We start from the raw sequence: 19,861 nt of genomic DNA, 5'->3' as shown, positions 1-19,861 counted from the left end.
GGAGACTTTGGAGAAATCTCATAGATTTAACCATACATTATACAGACAGGATCTTCCTGCAGCAAAAGCTCACCAGGGATGAGCATTTATAGTGTATTCAAATCTATTACAGAGCCACCCAGCTTTGAATATGAATATATATTGCCCTCAGCACAGAAATCCTAAAGGCAGCTCTGTGCCGCCATATACCTGCAGCCTACAGCATCAAACAACAAATAAGTAGCTTAGCAGAACATATTTTGTGTACATGCGTGTGTTCATGCGTGTGAACATGCACCAGGCTATACAGTTAACATATAGCGCCACCTTGTGGACACAATATAAAACGACCCTTTAAGGCAAACCTGCAGGTGTTAATTGAATACATTTGAATTGGGGGGTGGAGTTGAGCGTAGATTATATAAGTGGCTGGTTTCCTGGGCTCAGCTTACTTGGTTGCGTGTCTGTGTGCTGCTGGGCTTTCTGGCTTTTCTGTTTGTTTTGCTTTCTGGCTTTTCTGTTTGTTTTGCTTTCTGGCTTTTCTGTTTGTTTTGCTTTCTGGCTTTTCTGTTTGTTTTGCTTTCTGGCTTTTCTGTTTGTTTTGCTTTCTGGCTTTTCTGTTTGTTTTGCTTTCTGGCTTTTCTGTTTGTTTTGCTTTCTGGCTCTTCTGTTTGTTTTGCTTTCTGGCTTTGCTTCTCCCCCACCCCTGCTCTCTTTTGACTGCCCCTGCAGGTTGGTGGGTTGACCGGGACATGGAGGAGCTGCTCGCTGGCGTGCGGAAGGCTGCGTTGGAGCATAGCTCTGCACTGGAGCCGGTTCGGGGGTCTGGAAGGTCGGTGAAGAGGACTCGTCTGCTTCGTTGGTTGAGTCCTGGAGAGGAGGAGAGGCCCAGTGAGGATCGTAGTGCGGCCTCTGGAGCTGGACCAGGCCGGAGCACCGGTATTTCCCAGGGGGGCGGCCGGGATTCGGAGCGGAGGGGGAGGAGGAGGTGCCGGTGGGACGGCAGGCGACGGTGGGACGTTCTGGAGCTGATGGAGACCCCGGCCGGAGGCCGGGCAGGGAGCCAGCTCGCTCCCCAGACATAGGATCCAGTGTCCGGAGCTGCAGGAGACGGAGCAGTCGTGCTAGGCCTCCGGGGCCTAGAGGCCCGGATCAGGTGTCGTCTGGAGCAGAGTCCCTGGATCTGGAGACAGGGAGGAAGAGGAGCCGGCTTTACAGCTGGGTGCATCCTGCATCGTGGTCTGCGTGTGCTGGGAGGAGTCGACCAGACAAGTACGCAGGGCAGCAGGAGGTGGGGGGGGTAATGTTGCAGGTGGGGGTCCTGTGAGGGGTCCCCCTTTTCCATGGGGTCATAAGGGGGGGGGTGGGTTCAGATAGGAGCTCGGTGGGTATGTCTGTTTCCCCTGTGGGTAGCGTGTTTGGGCCTCGGCAGCTTTGTGGTACGTCGGGTTCTTCTGCTGATTTAGTGGGGGCCGGGGGTGCTGGCCCAGCGGGTGGTTCTCCCAGGTCTGGTGGGGTGTTGGGGGCGAGCAGTGCATCTGGCCGTTCTCGGCGTGTTAGGTGTTCTCGTTCCCTGTCCCGGCGTAGTTGGTGCGTCGTTCTTCTTGTGATAGGGGGGTTTGCAGTGTTAGGGTCGGGATGTTCAGATGGTGTGGGGTCGTTCTCCTGTGGGGGGGGGGCGGCGGGTATCTCGGGACAGGGCTACGGGGGTGCAGGCTTGGGGGGGTTGTTCCGTTGAGGCTGCGGGAGAGGTCATCGGGTTTGCGGTCTTTGGCAGCACATTCCAGGTGTCTTTCTGTTTCCAGGAGTCAGCGGGATGCTGAGGATCGACGGCAGCCGGCCTTACAGCCTGTGAGCGCGACTTCGGTGGCAGGCACTCCACAGGTTCCATAGACGTCAGTGCAGGATTCTACGGCCCAGCGGGTCGGTGAGTGTCTATTGCAGTTGATTAGCGCGTTGCCCAGGGCGCCAGTGGGTCGGTTCGGGGTTTGTTGCAGGGGCTTCGGGTTTTGGTGGAGGTGTGTGGGCAAGGGGCCAGTTCGGCCTCAGGGGTTAGGGGTGCGTGGGAGCCAGGGGCTCCGGTGGCAGGTGGTGCGGGTGAGGTACCCCAATTGGTAGGGCCAGACGTAGGGGGCGCAGGGGTGTCTGCTGAGGTTGAGGTCGGCGAGGGTGTGGGTGATAAGGGGTCGTTGGCAAGTGTGGTCCCGGATGCGGCGCGGCAGAAAGCATATGTCTCTTCGGTCCATTGGTGGTGCATTTAAAGTCCGACAAGAGGTGGAGGAAAATTCCGAAGACTTTCGGAAATTGGCTGCGGGCTTTTTGTATTTTGGCGAGCGTTATCGGGGAGAACGTGGGGGTAGTCGCAGCCTGTCCAAGTGCTTTAAGCGTGCCGAGGTAGGTGCATGCTTGGGTCAGTCTGGGTCTAAAAGGGAGAACGCCAGTGAACCGCGTCGCGATACTGCCGTGGCTAAGCCGTTACGGTAGGCGGGCGGATGCTGCGTTTCTGCGGGACTTCTTTGTAGATTGTTTAGGGTGCTGCAGGGTATTTGTTTTGAGGTGCTCTTGTTTCTGGCGGTTTTGAGATGCATTCGTTCCGGATCGGGTTTGGGGTTGGATGGTGGAGTCATCCAGAGAATTGGTCGGTAGGAGTTGGCTTGTTTTCGGATGTTATCAGGCCGTTGCTTTTGTTGAGTTGATTGTGGTTTGTTTTGGTTGTTTCCTCTGTTCGTTATGTTTTTTTTTTTCGGTTTTGCTTTGCAGGGCCTCGTTTCATCGTTTGGATCATCGGCCACTCTTTTGTGTACTGGACCCGACGGAGAGCCGCAGTTAGGCGCAACGGCCTCCACGCTGGGGATAATGATATGGGCAGGCCCGAACTTGGACAAAAAATAGGCCTGGACATTTCAGACTGAGCAGCCCATTTTTATGAAAAAACATATGTACATACATACATAATACTTGGTCATTCAACATGGGAAGGCTGAAGCCACAATTTAGTGCGACTAATCCTTGAAATAAATATTAACGCAATACCTTTTCCACTAAATGATTTCAGGGCCTTGAATGTTTTGTCCCCTGAAGTCGCTACAAATTCAGGAAGGCGTTTAATCTCTGGATAAGTAAAAATGAAATGGTTCCTACTGTAAATTAAGTGCCAGGAAACCGAGCCTGTGTTGGTGTGTGTTTGGTTATCTGTCACAGACACCCAGACACACACACGCCAGGATAGGCTCTGCCACACTGACACCCAAACACACACCAGGACAGGCTCTGCCACACCAACACCAGACACGCATACCAGGACAGTTAAAAAAGAAAAAATGGTTCAGCACTAAACTCCCAGGAAGCTGGGTGCTAGCAGGAAAAAAGGGACAACATAAACCCTCTTGAAGTATACGAATACAAAAAAGAATCCCAGCACTCCAATCGGCTTCCAGCCCTAAGGTTACTTTATTCAGAGAATGCAAAACAAAAAAAGCAACGTTTCGGCCAAACAAGGCCTTTTGAGCTTGACAAAAGCCCTGTTTGGCCGAAACATTGCTTTTTTTTTTTTTTTTTTTTGTTTTGCTTTCTCTGAATAAATTAACCTAAGGATTGTAAGCTGATTGGACAGGCTCTGCCACACCAACACCCAAACGCACACACCAAGACAGGCTCTGCCACACTGACACCCTCATCTGGAGGGCTTCCATGGACGCTTTCACTTTGGTATTGATTTATGTGATGGTCGCTGCCCCCAAAACAGCCTTCCTGTGGCATCTTTGCCCCCTAAAACAGCCTGCCTGTTGCATCTTTGCCCCCCCTACACATCCATATTATCACACTCATTCACGCCTTCACAAATATTTATTCACTAATTCAGATAATCATTCACTCCTTCAGATATTCATTCATACATTGATACTCATTAATTCCCTCCATTAATTCATTCACTCCTTCACAGATGCTGATTAATTTACTCACTCAATCTCACATTCTCCTTCATACAGCCTCCCTCACTTGAACTGATTATGTCCATGGAAGTCTGAGCGGAGCTTACAACCTGTTCTACTCCACAGGGGAAGCAAACGTGCAGCAGGGTCATGCGACGATGGCCAGTCCGGGCCTGGATATGGGGGTGATGTTGAGCGTTTGGAGCTGGTTTGTTTGGTCGGAGATGGTTCCGAGACGCAATTGGCGTCATGCGAGGGATAGTGCGGCTATGGAGCGTAGCCGTGGTAAGGTTAATAAGTTAATGGCGAGTTTTGTGCGTCGACGTCGCGAGGTGGTGGTTAGACATGTTGCATTGGAGGAGTTTTGCCCTAGTTTTAGTGGTGATGGGGTACATCTGTCGGACTTGATTTCTTTAACTTGGCTACTACGGAGGGGATAGAAAAGGCCTCGTCTTTCCCTTAGTCGAAGCTTCAACTACAACTTGAAATAATAGGCAAGGTGCGCAGTTCCATCCATTCTTACTGTAGGAACAAAGAAAAAGTATCTCTCACACAGCTCACAAAAGTATTTTGTCTTACATATTTAGAGCAAATACTTTTACATAGCGGCATAAATGTCAGCTGTCTTGTCGACCCTTTAAACTTTCCATGATTCCTGACCTACACAGGAACTCTCACACATACATACACACCAACACCACAATGTTTATTTGAGCTATCCCTGAAGGGAGAAATGTAAAAGAGGTACAGCTTAGTGAATGAGGTGACAAAGGGGCTCTGGGGATGATTATGGGGGAGAGGACCTCCCAACGTTACAGTATGGTCAGAACGAATGCATTAATTCTGTCTTCTCCTAGCCAGTGTGGCAAATATTTAATTGATTTTAGTGTGGGAGCAGAGGGAGTGATTGCATGCTAGGGACTGTGGAAGGCCCAAGTTTTGTTACAAACATTGCACTGTTACCTGAAGCCCATGGAGCAGCGCAGCTTAGGCAGAGTGGGCCTTGACAGAGCTAGGTGGTGTGCAAAAGGAGTGATTTAATTTAATTGGTTCAAAGTTGTTATGGGTGGGGTTATTATCAAGGTATATAAGTGGCAACCATTTTGTAAACGGTCACTTAACTGCTTTTCTAAATCCTGGTTGTTCTGTATTGAGCGATTTGGTTTGGAGAGGCTTTTGCTTTATTTTTCAGATGGTGCGGGAAATTTAGGAGATTCTGGAGGGGCTTCGAATGGCTGCGCGGTACCGGATGGCTGAGGGAGCAGTTGGCACCTGTACTGGACGTCGGGACGGTTCCTTCATTGGGTCGGCCTCAGGAACGTTTGAGCCCTGAGATGTCGATGGGAGGACGGCAGGTCCGAAGTCGCTCGGGAGACCGGCGTGACGAGCGTGCAGGAGGCCGGAGCGGAGCTGGTGTTCGTGGGAGTGGTACTTCGCGGGCGCTGCGTGGTCTGCAGTGGGCCCTGGCGGAACAGCAGAGGATGGAGGTCGACCTGGCTGGTGGCGGTCGTGGCTACGTCGGCAGGTATGAGGAACCGAGTGTGGCGGGCCCCGGGAGGTCGAGGGGTGCTGTCAAGTCTGCGAGGGGTGAGACAGGTGGCAGCGTGGTTGGCGGTGCGTCTGCCCCTGAGGTGCGCAGCGGCGGGAATTCCCCGACGTTTTCGTCGGAAGATGAGGGGGCGGCTTCTGCAGCGGTGAGCGTTTTCTTCGGGCCTTCGGTGCGGGGAAGGTGCCGTTTTTGCGACAGAGCAGCTGGCTGAAGGTGATGGGAGTTACACGGTGGGCCACGGGCGGTCCCGTGGTGCCGTCTCTGGATTTACGGCCACTTCGTTGGGCCGGGTGCAGCGTATGACGCAGGATGCTGGGTTTTTTGTTGAGGAGGCTAGTGGTAGGCAGGTGGGTCGTGGTGGCCGCACTTCTGATTATGGGAGCCAGGCTCAGGATGTTGGTCTTCGCGATGACATTGAAGCGCTGGTTTCGTCTGGTGGCTTAGGTAGAGGTTTGAGTAGGGCTTGTATTAGGTCTAGGTCTCCCAGTAGGAGCCCGGGGAGGGATGCTAGGGATGTTAGTGGCTTTCGGTCCCGGATTCCTGTTCGGCGGAATTCGTCATTTCGTGGGGAATCTGTCGGTGTCTCGGCTTTTATCTCCTCCTAGGTCTTCCAGTGCAGAAGGAGTTCATGGCCCGGGTCCTCAGCGACGTCCTGCTGCGGCTGGGAGTGATAGTAGTACGGCCTTGCCGGGGGATCTTCGTGAAGGCGGCGGCTAGGAGCTACGGCCGGAGGTTCCGATGGTGAGTCCAAAACCATGGTTGAAACTCAAAAGTTGTTAGATGGTTTGAAGGGTTTGTTGGGGTCTCTGCAGAAGGGGTCTCAGGTGGGTTCTGGTTGTGGTCAGGTGTGGTCTGCGGCTAGCTCCGGCTTGGGAGCGGCCAGTGCCGTGGTTGTACCAGCAGTGGAGGGCATGGATAGTAGTGAGGTTTTGGCAACGGGGGCTACTTCGGTTGGTGCCGAGCGGGCAGAGTTGACAGGTGGGATTCCTGATTCGGCTAGACAGAATGCCTGTTTCTTTTGCTGGCCCCCTGGGGGGGTCCATCTTAAGCAGGATGTTAAGGATAAGATTTGGAAAGGGGACTTTGTGGAGATATTTTCTTTGTTACCTTTAGAGGAGTTTATTGACTTGAAGGAGGAGGAGGAAAAGAAAAAGCGTTACAGGAAGATTCCCAAGTCGTTTGGGAATTGGTTGAGGGGTTTTTGTATTTTGGCTAGTGTTATTGGGGAGAAGTCACCTAATTTGTGCTCCCCCCTTTTCTGCTACTTGGATGGTATCTGGGAAGCATATAGGACATACGGGGGTCTAGCGTGGTGGAAATACGACGAGCAGTTTAGGCAGCGGTTGTCGGCTAATCCAGGTATGCGGTGGGACCAGATGGACCTGCCATTATGGATGAAGCTTATGATGGCGCAGAAGGCGCAGCCCTTTCAGTCGGGGGCCGGCGCGGCCGGGCACGGTTCCTCATCGGCTATCAACAGGAAAGGTTTTTCCTGGCTGTTCAACGACAGCCATTGTAAGTGGGGGTCTGCTTGCAAGTTCAAGCATGAATGTTCCGGTTGTGGGGGTGCCCATAGTTTCGCAAAGTATTTTAAGAAGGGAAAATCTGGAGGAGTCCCGGGAACCACGCCTTCCGGGTCCGGGGCCGCTTCCTCTGGGGCTAACCCCGGTGAGGTTAAACGCGATGCTACCCTGGCTAAGCCGTTACGGTAATCGTGAAGCGGCACAGTTGTTTGAGCGTTTTCGTTACGGGTTTTACATTCCTTTTTCTGTTCGGCAGTTTAGAAGTTGTAGTTGGAATTTGAAGTCGGTTTTGGAGTTTCCAGAGGTGGTGAGGGACAAGTTGACAAAGGAGGTTTCTTTGGGCAGGATGGCGGGCCCCTTTTCTGTTTCCTCTCTGGATAATTTACGTTTGTCACCATTGGGGGTGGTACCTAAAAAGGAAGTTGGGAAGTACAGGTTGATTCATCACCTGTCATACCAGAAGGGTTTGTCGGTGAATGATGACATTGACGAAGTGCTGTGTTCCGTTTCCTATGCATCATTTGACCAGGCTGTCGAGTTGGTTAGGAAGGCGGGCCCGAACGCACTTATGGATAAGGCAGATATTGAATCGGCGTTTCGTTTACCGATTCACCCTGATTGTCATCATTTGTTGGGTTGTTCTTTTGAGGGTCAGTATTTTGTCGACTTGTGTCTCCCTATGGGTTGCTCCATCTCTTGTTCTTATTTTGAGAAGTTCAGTTCGTTCATTGAATGGGTGGTCAGGATGGAGTCAGGGAGTCGGTTTTTGGTTCACTATCTGGATGACTTTCTTTGTGTGGGTCCTTGGGGCTCTGGGGAGTGTGGTTACTTGTTACGGATGCTGGAGTGGGTGACCGGGTCGTTTGGTGTTCCGCTGGCTGCGGACAAGACTGAGGGTCCCACTACCTGTTTACGTTTTTTGGGCCTGGAGATCGATTCGGTTGCTGGTGAATGCAGGCTGCCGCAAGATAAGCTGTGGGCGCTTCGGGATGTGGTTCGCGAGTTTCGCGGCGTTCGGAAAGTAACCCTGAGGCAGTTACAATCCTTGATTGGTCGTTTGAATTTTGCGTGTCGGGCAATACCTATGGGCAGGATTTTCATTCGGAGTCTGTCAAGGGCTACTTCGGGCGTCAAGTTGGCGCATCATTTTGTACGGCTTTCGGCGGCTATGAGAGCTGATTTGGAGGTTTGGGAGGTGTTTTTGCAACATTTCAATGGTAAAGTGTTTTTTCGCAGGGAGTTGGTGTCCACCGAGGAGTTGGAGCTTTATACTGACGCTTCTGGGAGAATTGGTTTCGGGGCGTACTTCCGGGGCTATTGGTGCGCGGAGCGTTGGCCGGATTCTTGGAGGGACAGTCCGCTCATGCGCAATTTACCGTTTTTGGAGTTCTTTCCTTTGGTGGTTGCCTTGTCTTTATGGGGCGATTCGTTTCGTGATAAGAAGGTGGTGTTTTTCTCGCATAATATGGCAGTGGTTCACGCGGTAAATCGGCTGTCGGCTTCATCTATGGCGGTTGTTCGGTTGTTAAGAAGATTTGTTCTGCTCTGTATGTCTTTTAATGTGGTGTTTCGGGCTGAGCATGTCCTGGGTTTCTTAAATGTTATAGCGGATTCCCTGTCTTGGGAAGGAATATGTCAGCCTTGGCATTTTTGTTCAAACTTAAGGGTTGGAAGGATCATACTAAGGAATTTTTGGTTCGCCAGGCTTTGAAGGGATTTCGGAGGCGGGTTAGTGTTGGTGACTCTAGGCGCCCGGTTTCTGTACAGGTGTTGCAGAAGGTGCTTGATGTTTTGCCGTTGGTGTTTTTCGGTTTATGAATCCAGGTTGTTCGGTTTGGCATTCATTCTGGCGTTTTTCGGAGCTTTCCGGATTGGGGAGCTGGTGAGCAGGAGTCGGGCAGGAGGTGGTGGTCTTCAACGGTCTGATGTGATGGTCAGCGAGGACATGGTGTCTATTCGTTTACGGCGGTCCAAGATGGATGTGCTTGGGAAAGGCTGCAATGTCATATTGTATCCATGGCTTGGGTCCGGGGTTGTTTTTGAATACTTGACTCATCGCCCTGAGGTGGTGGGACCTTTTCTCCTGCATGAGGACGGGTCGGCTTTGTCTCGGTATCGATTTTTACGGATCTTTCGTACTTGTTTGGATCGCGCGGGGCTGGATCCGCGTCAGTTTGGTACCCACTCTTTTCGTATTGGGGCTGCTACAGAAGCAGCCCGTCTGGGTTTTAGTGTGATCTGGTCAAGAAGTTGGGGTGTTGGGAGTCTGTACGATTTAGGTCGTATGTTAGGCCTGAAGGTCTGGTATGAGCTCAGCTTTGCTGGGGGGTTTCTGTTTAATGTTGATTTTGTTTTTTCAGGTTTGGTGGCATGGATCCTGGGTCATTCCTTACGTATATTGGGCTGGTCAGAGAGCCGCAGTTCGTGCGACGGGTCAACAACTGGGCTTTCCGGAGGATCGTCTGTTGCTACGTTGGATTGGCCTTCGTGGTGCGGGATGGAATGTCGTGTGTGCGGAACTTTGGCGCCTCTTACAGGAGGAGGGGGTTCCGGACATTGTTTTGTTTCATGCGGGAGGTAACGATTTAGGAAGATGGTGTCCGCTTAACTGATGTGGGCATGGATTTTTTGAATTTGGGTTTTCAGGATGCGTTAACCCAAGCTTTGTTTTTCGGTGTGGCGGGGCTCAGACGGCTTGAGGGTTCAAGGTCTGGCCTGTGGCGGGGATAGTTGGGGATTATTGCCTAGTAAGGTGGTTTGTTATGTTTTGGTTTAATAATTTGACTTGGTTCAAGTTATTTGGGTAGGTTTCGAGCTGACCTGTGGCTCAGAACCTGGGGTGGTGTAGGGGTGTCTCGGTATGCCCCTGCATTGGGGGTTTGGTTAAATTGGTGGTGTAGGGGTGTCTCGGTATGCCCCTACATAGTTATAATTTGGTTAAACGGTCTGGTAGGGGTGTCTTGGTATACCCCTATTGTGGTTAATGGGTTAATGTGGAGGCACCTGGTATGTATTGGTGCCATTGTTATATGGTTAATTTATTTGTTATGGGAGGTCATTGTCAGTGTTAATAAGAGGAAAACTGTTAATTATGTTTAACCGGGGGTGGCTTGGTTGACAATGACCTTTAAATATTGTATATATGTTAAAGCTGTGGACAATATATTTTGCACCCAAATAAAGTGTCTGTGTCATTATTTGGGTACGGGGTACGGTCTTCCTGGGCACAATCTCAACTATGCACTTGTCAAGTGTTTAATATATTACTGCACTTGTTTGCACTTGCACATAAACAATCTTATTAAAACTATCGGTAGTTTGATACAAGACTTTTTCCTTACTTTTTTGTGGGACGGCAGAGCCAGAGTAATCGTCTGCAGGGGGAGCCTGAACATTCTAAACTTCCATAATTTCCAAAAGTAATGTGCTATGGAATTATACTTTTGTTATTGGGCTAAAATAATACTTGATCATTCAACATGGGAAGCCTGAAGCCACAATTGAGTGCGACTAATCCTTTAAATAAATATTATAACACAATAAATAACTTTTCCACTAAATGATTTCAGGGCCTTTAACGTTTTGTCCCCTGAAGTCACTACAACTTCAGGAGGGCATTTTATCTCTGGATAAATATAAATTAAATAATTCCTACTGTAAATTAAGTGCCAGGAAACACATGACCACACACACACACACACCAACACAGGCTCTGTCACACCGACACCCAGACACACACCAGGACAGGCTCTGCCACACAGACAACCACACCACCACACACCCCCACCCAGACAGGCTCTGCCACACCCACACACACCCGAGGACAGGCTCTGCTACACTGATAATCAAAAACACACAAACAGCAGGACACAATCTACAGATGTCTACATCAGGATGGATTTTTCACACTGCATTGTCGTTTTTGCCCCTTGTGTATTGATGCCCCTGCTGCCCATATATATTATTAACCCCAGTTGCCGATAGCAGGTATAGATCAACACATTAACACACAAACCAAGCTTTGCATGTATAGATCAACTGAAATTCACTTGTGATCTAAGCACTGCAGGTATATATCAAATAAACAGAATCAGACACACAAATCCTGTATTTGCAGGTATACAATAGTATGAAATGTAGCATTGCAGGTATAGATCAAATAAATACATGGAAACAGCATTGCAGGTATTAATCAACTGAATAAGACATACAAACACTATTTGCAGGTATACATAATGTATGGAAATATATAGATATGGATCTACAGAATAACGCAAAAACCCAGCCCTGGTGTCCACACTGCCCACACAGCAATCACACTCCTATCATACCCAGGCAACCGGTAGATGCTGGTACCTAGGCATGATGGGACTGTGATTGCTGTTAGCAATCACACTATCATGCCAAGTCAGCCAGTACATGCAGGTACAGGGTGGCTGTAAGTGATGTGTAGACCCCACATTGCTGGCAGCATCAATACACAAGGGGGGCAGCAAGCTAGGTTTCAGCATGTACTGGCTAACTTGGCATGATAGGAGTGTGATTGCTAACAGCAAAGTCCCATCATACCTAGGTTCCAGCACTTACACACCATGCTATCACACACACTCATTCATTCATATATTCATTCATTCACAGATTAATTCCCTCAATCACGCATACTCATTCAAACACCCACCCCCACCCCGTTACATGCACTGCAGCTCCTCGATGCGTGGCCTCCCTCTGTGTTCTCTGGTACTGCACAGAGGAAGCAGGACTGGAGCAGAGTCATGTGATGTCACGTGAACTCTGCTAGGTTCCGCTTCCTCTATGTAGTACTTAGAAGACCCTCCCACAGGTAAGTAGCAGGGCTCGAGGTGCGGCCTGCGTAAGATCAGTTGCCCTGGCTGCCGATCTTACGCGGGCCGCAACTCGAGGTCTCGCGGGCTGCATTTTGGCAATGGGGGGCTTACATTGCCCCCCCCTGTAGCGATGCCACTGGCTGAACCAAACTTTGATTGGGATCAGATGTCATTCAATTAACACCTGCAGGTTTGCCTTAAAGAAAAGTCACACAACAGGTTGGAATATAAAAATTCCCTCATTGAGTTGCCATGATTTAAATTCAATAGTTTGATGTTATTTTCCTTGTCTCCACTACCATAATGGTGACAATGTAACTATATAGTTGGGGTTAACTGCACCATTCCAGATTTTAAGGGTTGTTTTATATTATGTCCACAAGGCGGCTCATTTTATAGCCTGATGAAGCCCGTGCACATTTTAAGTGCCAACTATGGCATTTTCCCATTATTTTTCATTTATTTTTTATTTTAAAAAATCTTCATTTTGTTTTATATATAAAAAAACCAGACACTCACAACATATTAATATAAAGACAAAGGATGGTCAGCACCTTTGTTTGGTAAAAAGGTGAGCGAAAAACTCTTAACATATGAATTGTCCTTATTTTCAAGTGCTAAACCCTCTAGCGGAAAGATCTGGATCTTAGTCTCATAGTCACACCTAGTTGAGGTCTGATTATAAGACGACCACGATTATAAGACGAGGGGTGTTTTTCAGAGCATTTGCTCTGGAAAAAACTTTGTCTTATAATCGGGCAAATACGGTCTATTTTACAATACGATGTGTTTTTACGGTGGAAATGTAAAGATATAGCGCCCCAAATATCTGCCCAGTAGTTAGCAACTTGCATTTTTCAACGTTCTACATGGGGTTAAAAAATTTCCCCCATCGTACCAAAATATTAACAGTTCAGTCGTGTCACATATACCCCCCCTTTATAATATCTTACAATACGGAAAAGCTTACTGTGGCAATTTAAAAATATAGAGCACTAAATTTTAACCCATTGGTTAAAAACAGACTTTTTTCTATATCAGAAAAGGGGTAAAAAAAATTCCTCCATTGGACCAATACATTTACACTACATGTACCTCATACACCCCCCCCCCTCTATAATATCTTACACATAGGGGCAACTCCATATGTACAATACTAATGGAACCGACAGTGAATTCCATGCATGTTTGCATCAATATAGAACAAATAAAAATCATAGATGTCAACATGCAAGAAAAAAAAATATTCTTAGCCCTGGTGGAAGAAATATCCGGAGCAAGAACCTTGATTTGAATGTAGTTGCGCTTCTTCTCCAGCAGGGGGTGACCTAACACTGCCTGCTTTTGGACATAGAACTGCTTCATTATTATTATTTATTATTATTGTTGTTATTATTTCTGCAGCGCCTCATACAGTCCATACATTCAAAGGCTGTGACAAATTTAGAATTGACAGACCAAGAGAAACAGATACATTCGAAAAAGAGGGACCGTCGTTTTCCTGCATATAAAACACTTCAAAACTGATATTCCTAAAATGGCCCATTGTATAATCTCCAATCACCTTTCCCTTACTTCTGTATTCATGTTCCCTGGATGCATTTTTGACAAATTGTATTGTATATACACAGGGCCGGCCCTATAATGGGGCAGACTGGGGCAATTGCCCCAGGTGGCACTTTAGAAGGGGCGGCACTTTGCCGCCCCAAGCGTTTTTTTTGTTTGTTTTTTTTGAAGCGGAGGAGAGAGAGAGGGGCACCGAGTGGTTTTCGCTTACCCGCTCGGCGCCCCTCTCTCTCTCTCCTCTGCGGCGAGTCTCCCTGTTCGGTCCCGGTGCCGGCTTGTAATGCAGAGCGCCGGAAGTGACGTCAATTTCCGGCGCTCAGCATTACAAGCCGGCACCGTGGCAGAGCAGGGAGACTCGCCGCAGGACTGTTTAAAGGTAAGTACCGGGGGGGTCGTAGATTATGGCGTCGGCGAAGTTTAAAATGCCGTTTTAAACTTCGCCCCAGGCGGCGTTAAGTCTTCGGCCGGCCCTGTATATACAGAATGATACACTCTGCAATCTGCGCATTTGTATAGCAGAGCAATCATCCACCCTCTCAGTCTGGAGGTATCAGTAGCGGCTTGGAGATTGTCATAAATGGGACAATTTGCATAAAAAGCCTAAACACAAAGATTCCGCTGTAGCCACGGGTGAAGTATGTGCTTCCCTCATATTAAACCGTTATTATATGATATTATATATCCAATTATATTAAACACAAAGATTCCGCTGTATGCCCCCCGTTTAACACTCCCTCCCCCTCCCTCCTCCAAACTTACCGGTGCTTCTGAGTCCCCGGTGCTTAGTCCGGGCAGCGTGTAGAGCTGTACGCAATTCGCGTAGACAACTTCCGCTTGAGCGGAAGACGAGGGGTATTTTTCATAGCATTTGCTCTGGAAAAAACCTCGTCTTATAATCAAGCAAATACGGTACTGTTATTATTATTAATTAATATTATTACTACTATTAATAATATTATTACTATTAGTATTGATATTTTTTCTGATTATTTTTAGTAGTATTGCTATTATTGTTATTAATAATATTATTATTATTGTTATCGATACAATAATTTATTTTTTAAAAATGTTGCATTATTGAATATGTTGGTTGACAATGAACCCCATTAATTTTCCGGTACCCCCTGAGGCTGGGGTGAGGATGAACAGACGCCATGTCTGAAACTTTGTATAACACATACTATAGTCCAATCTTATAGCATAAAGTGCAGATATTGCCCCGTTATACATCGTTCACATAATAATGATTATTATTGCCCCTCTCCATGCGGTAGGTGCCCTGTTACAGCTCCTGTAGCTGTCCTCCGACGAATATCACAGTTTATTCACGTATTGTTACTGCGAGGTCTGATCCCCGCGGGCTGTCAGGATCTCCTGGTAGGAATGGAGGTGGATCTTGCAGGTAGAGGGCGGCCCTGATTGATCCACCTGGGTCAGGACTGCTGGGCTGTTCAGTGATTTCCACTGAACAAAGAGCTGCTTTGATGTTGCCGCTTAATCCACTCTTTCTATTAGGAAATGGAAACCCAAAAGACCCCACAAGTTTGCGTGGGGGGCTGCTGTCAACTTTCTGCCCCCCGAAAAGTCTGTTTGGAGTGAAGTGGGGAATTATCTGCTCAATCAAGCAGCAGGCCAAGGCCCTGGAATATAATATTGGTTGCAGATCGGCGGAGCTCTGGGGAATGGATTATTACACCAAAATCTACCGCATGGAGGGATTGTTTGGACTATTACAGTAAGGACACGGAGGGCCGGTGAGTGGCTTGTTTACAAGACAAGCATGTGGTTTTATTTACCAATAAATAGTTTTTTTTTTAAAATCCAAACTGGGCCGAAAGGGTTAAAGCCTGTGTTTTATGCTGTTGTGATGTAGCATCTGAGATGTTTGCCGCTCGCTTATATGTCTTTAACAATACGATTGTGTTTGCTTTGCAATGGGCCGCACGCCGCTGTGGAACACAGAGGGTTAATATTGTAGCGCTGTTTACTCTTTGTGCAGCGTTTATGTCCATGTTCTGGGGTTTGATTCGCTCGCTGGGCCGCGGCGTGCCGGTTACCCTCTCGTGTGTAAAGCTCTTGGTGCTGATACGTTGTATATATTGTGTATATAAGTAATAATAATAATAGTAATAATGCCGTCTGCCATTTTTGTTTGCTATGTGTTATTTAAAGCCCTAGATGCCCCTCGTTTCTCTGCCGTGTACTGGACGTTCCGTGTTTAATTGCCCGGATAATTCTGACTTTGTGCAACAAATGTGATATCAATGGCTGTGGGTAGTTGGCTCGGCCACACGTTACTTTCACTGGATTTGGCTCTTTATATCGTAACCTTATATCTGCATATCTGTGTCTTTATATCTGCGTCTTTATATTATAACTTGATATCTGCAGATCTGCGTCTTTAAATTATAACTTTATATCTGCGTCTTTATATTCCAACTTTATATCTGCGGATCTGCGTCTTTATCTTGTAAAGACCTGCTGCCCGGGTCCGCGCGGGTACCTGCTGCCCGCGGACCTGCTGCCTGTGCGCGTACTCAGTGCCGTGGAACGTCCATATACCCGGTGGTCCGCGGAGCCTACAGCTGCTGCAGATCTGCTTTGGAAGCTAAGAGGTTGATGGCGCAGTGGGCTACAAGTTTGGGTTCTTAAAGGTTCCTATTGTTCCACCGCATACATGTTGGGTTCTAAAGCATTTATCCTGCTGGCTGTTGAGTTTGTAATGATGTACCAGACAAACCCTACAGCTGCTGCAGATCTTCTTTGGAAGCTAAGAGGTTGATGGCGGCTGTGGAGTACAAGTCGGGTTTCTCAGGATCTGCAGCAGTTATGAGCTTTACAAAGAGGATGGTTGATGACGGACAGTTCTGCTTGAGTTTGCATGAGCTCTGAGGTCTTTATGGATTGTATTGCCGTAGATATCATCGGATCTATTTGCACGCAGAGGAAAGATGAGGGTTATCTAAAGCCTGATTTGTGGTCTAAAAGCCGGCAGCCAAACTCAATGTGTAGCCCATCTGGAGAGGTAATAAAGTGTAATGCACCTCAATAAATAGTACTTGAGAATAACTCCCCGGGGTATCATACACCAAAGACTGCATCGTGCAAATGACATCGTAAGCGGCTTACGGCTCTACGAGTAATTACGTTTGCCACACATTATTTAGCCAAACGCTCGCAGATCTTGTTAAGCTCCTATAGAAACATATGGGCTTTGTCACTCTTCCTCGGAATCGGTCACACTGACAGTTTTAAGAGCCGGCCTCCAGATCTTTCCTTTCATAACTTTAATGTAAAAAATGTTGTGTCCATTAGGTTTCTGCGTAGAAATATCTACTAATGTTTCCAAAGGTCACTTGAAGAATAAAAATGTTACTGGGGGGGAAAAAATGGTCTTAAAGAAAAAAAACCTGACGTGTAACATTTTAAAAACGTTCTAGAACGAAAGAAAACGCCTCAAGTTCCCTTTTTCACGTTACAGGCAGAAAAATATCTTTTTTTTTTTGGATGGGTATTTTTTTACGTCTCCCCCCCCAAAATTTTTGATGACTTTCTGGTTTGAGGACGTGCGATATCACTGATACGCGTAAATATAGAGAAAGGGGGACATTCTCCGATTTAACCTTGTTTACCCAAGTGGCAAAAAGACCGGCGCTGGCAACCCGAGAGTTAACACATCGTATATTGTTCCCAATGGAAAGCTCACTGATTTAATTACAGGATGAATCTCAAATCCGCCGTTCTTTGCCTTGTTCTACGGTAATTCTGAACGTTCTTCGTGCCCCGTCTCATGCATCGCTTAGTATATCAAAGGCTTGTTTTGGTAACTGAAATGCCCCCTCCTCTCCCTTCCCATCACATCCTAGCAGACCCCTTGATGTCTCTGCCACACACAGAGAGCGGGCTGAAGGTCTCCTCCTCCACCCATAGAGGGTGCCCTAAACGCGTCCAACTTGACCAAATCTCTGGCTTTCTGCATCAAACTGCCTTCAGCTCCAGGAGGATCGCAGATGTTGCTGGGTTTTGATACGTTGTATCTTCTCGTTCCCATTGAATCCCCTTTTCCTAGCCTGCTGGGGGTGATGAGGACCCGGCTCAGGGGCTGCCTGCTCTGCATCCTCCTTTCCAGGTGGGCTCTGGTGTCTCTGGCCACCTGGACTGATGAAGGACCTAAACTCAGAAGACCTGTCTTCTGTGTGTCGGTGCAGGAGAACTGGCCCATAGGGACTAAAGTGAATGGGTTAAACATCCCCCTGAACAGGATCAGCCCCCAGCCTTGGTGCTCCAGGGTAACAGGTCCCCAGCTGCATCTGGAGCTGCTCGGGGACAGGGGGTCTCTGTTTGAAGTCTATTTCCACCACAGGTATGCCCAGCTGTCTCTGAAGACCACCCAGGTGCTGGACAGGGAGGAGAGCTCCCGGTATGAGTTCAGGCTGGGGCTGTGCTGCCAGCGGTGCTCCTCTCCGGGGCATACCGTCAGCGAGCTGGCCGTGCTCACCGTGCACGTGTTGGATGAGAATGATAATGCCCCCCGGTTTTCCCCCGCAAACCGCTCCACGATCAGCCTGGATGAGACGGCGGGGCGGAGGTCCGTGGTGTTCAGAGTCTTTGCCCACGATCCGGATCAAGGGACCAACGCCGAGCTGGTGTACTTCGCCGAGCCCACCAGCGACTACTTCTTCATCGTCCTGAAGACCGGCCAGGTGGTCCTGGTGGGGTCCCTTCTCAACGTCAAGAAGCCCCTCAACCTGACTGTGTATGCCCGGGACCATGGCCAGCCCCCGCTGCGCAGCGCCCCTCTACAGCTGCGGATCTGCCCCAGGGCCAAGACGTTTTCGATGCCCAGTAAAGAGGAGGCATCTCCGGGCATCTTCAGGCGGAAGAGGGCATCCCCCGTGCCCCAGGCGTTCTATGCCATCTCCATAGCAGAAGACGCCGCCCCGGGCTCTGCTGTGAGCGCCCTGGAACCTGGAGAACTCAATGGCTCCTCATTCCAGCCAGTCTCCCCTGGGGACTGTCCCATTGGGGTGAACTGGGAGACCGGCGCCGTGACCCCCTTCAGGACCCTGGACAGAGAGTGCTGGACGGCACCGGTAAGGGGTCCATTCGTAACTCTGGTTTCCCCCTTTCTCTCTGTCTCCCCCTTTCTCTCTGTCCCCCCCTTTTCTCTCTGTCCCCTCCTTTCTCTCTGTCTCCCCCTTTCTCTCTGTCTCCCCCTTTCTCTCTGTCTCCCCCTTTCTCTCTGTCTCCCCCTTTCTCTCTGTCTCTCTCTTTCTCCCTTCTCTCTGTCTCTCTCTTTCTCCCTTCTCTCTGTCTGGGTTCTGGCTCATGCGCTATACGTCCGGGCTCATGCGCTATACGTCCGGGCTCATGCGCTATACGTCCGGGCTCATGCGCTATACGTCCGGGTTCATCCAGACCAGCATAAGACCTCGCTGAGAGAATGAAGATACTAACATTTTCTTTTATATGGTCACTAGCAGCGTGTCTCGCGCAGGTCATTGTTCAGCTGACCGTCCTTTCTCAGGTTGGTGGAAGCAGATATCCTAACGAAGGCGAATCAAGAGAGGTCCGGAAACCCTCTAGGAAGAGATTCCCTGTGCATTGACTTTTAGTCTCATGTTAGACCCTCACCCGGTTTACCAGATACTTCATACCATCCTGAACTATAACGTGTCGCGGGATCGCCCCAGACGCAGAGACAGCACATTGTGTGGCCCTTGTCAGAGCCCCTAACCCCACGCATCAGATTGTGAGGCCCTTGTCAGAGCCCCTAACCCCATGCATCAGATTGTGTGGCCCTTGTCAGAGCCCCTAACCCCATTCATCAGATTGTGTGGCCCTTGTCAGAGTCCCTAACCCCCCGCATCGCCCGCGGTGTGATTTTCCGCTGGAGACGTTTGCGCAGGCTCATTTAAAAGGGAAAGGACGGCTGGATCCGTAGCTCGTGGTGGCCCGGGGGAAATGTGATTTTCTAGATGTATGTAGCCGGAGCCATAGGCGGAAGGCGCCTGTCTGAGCGCAGCACACCTCGGGTCCCCCCACACCGCTTGTCTGCTCTCGTGAACAACAATAATAATAATTGCTTTGGGGGGGCATTTAAATCATTTGGCACTTCTGGGGACTGGATACTGTTACCAAGGATTAACCCATGTGCATACACACAACCTATCCCGTTAGTAGGGACTGCTTTTCAGTGCAGAGTGCACATTAATCTTTAAAAAAAGATTTTAACTGCTTGGGTGGTGTGACGGAAGCCTCCATCACTGGGACCACTGGAGAAGCCTGACTGCCAGCCTCCTCCCTATTGACTATGGGCCCTGGGTTTGTAAAGGCTTCTGTGGCTACCCCCAGCAGTATCCTCTCATCACTGGCTGAGAGGATTATCTCCAGCAGACAGCCAGGATCTGCCACCAGGGAGTGACCACCATTCTTTGATGTTTAATGTTGTATAAAGCAGTCTCCCCC

The 19,861-nt window shown here is 48.9% G+C and overlaps 1 pseudogene; it reads left to right on the top strand.

Moving 5' to 3' along the window:
• Window positions 1-17,475: 17,475 nt before the first annotated feature.
• Window positions 17,476-19,861, top strand: part of LOC149298465 (neural-cadherin-like) — a 37,039-nt pseudogene continuing 34,653 nt past the window's right edge.

Source organism: Sceloporus occidentalis, unplaced genomic scaffold (genome assembly GCF_023333645.1).
Source record: "Sceloporus occidentalis isolate IW3139 unplaced genomic scaffold, rSceOcc1.0.p SCAF_32, whole genome shotgun sequence".
Lineage (NCBI taxonomy): Eukaryota > Metazoa > Chordata > Lepidosauria > Squamata > Phrynosomatidae > Sceloporus > Sceloporus occidentalis.
The sequence above is the reverse complement of the archived record's forward strand: the minus strand, read 5'-3'. Positions and strand labels throughout refer to the sequence as shown.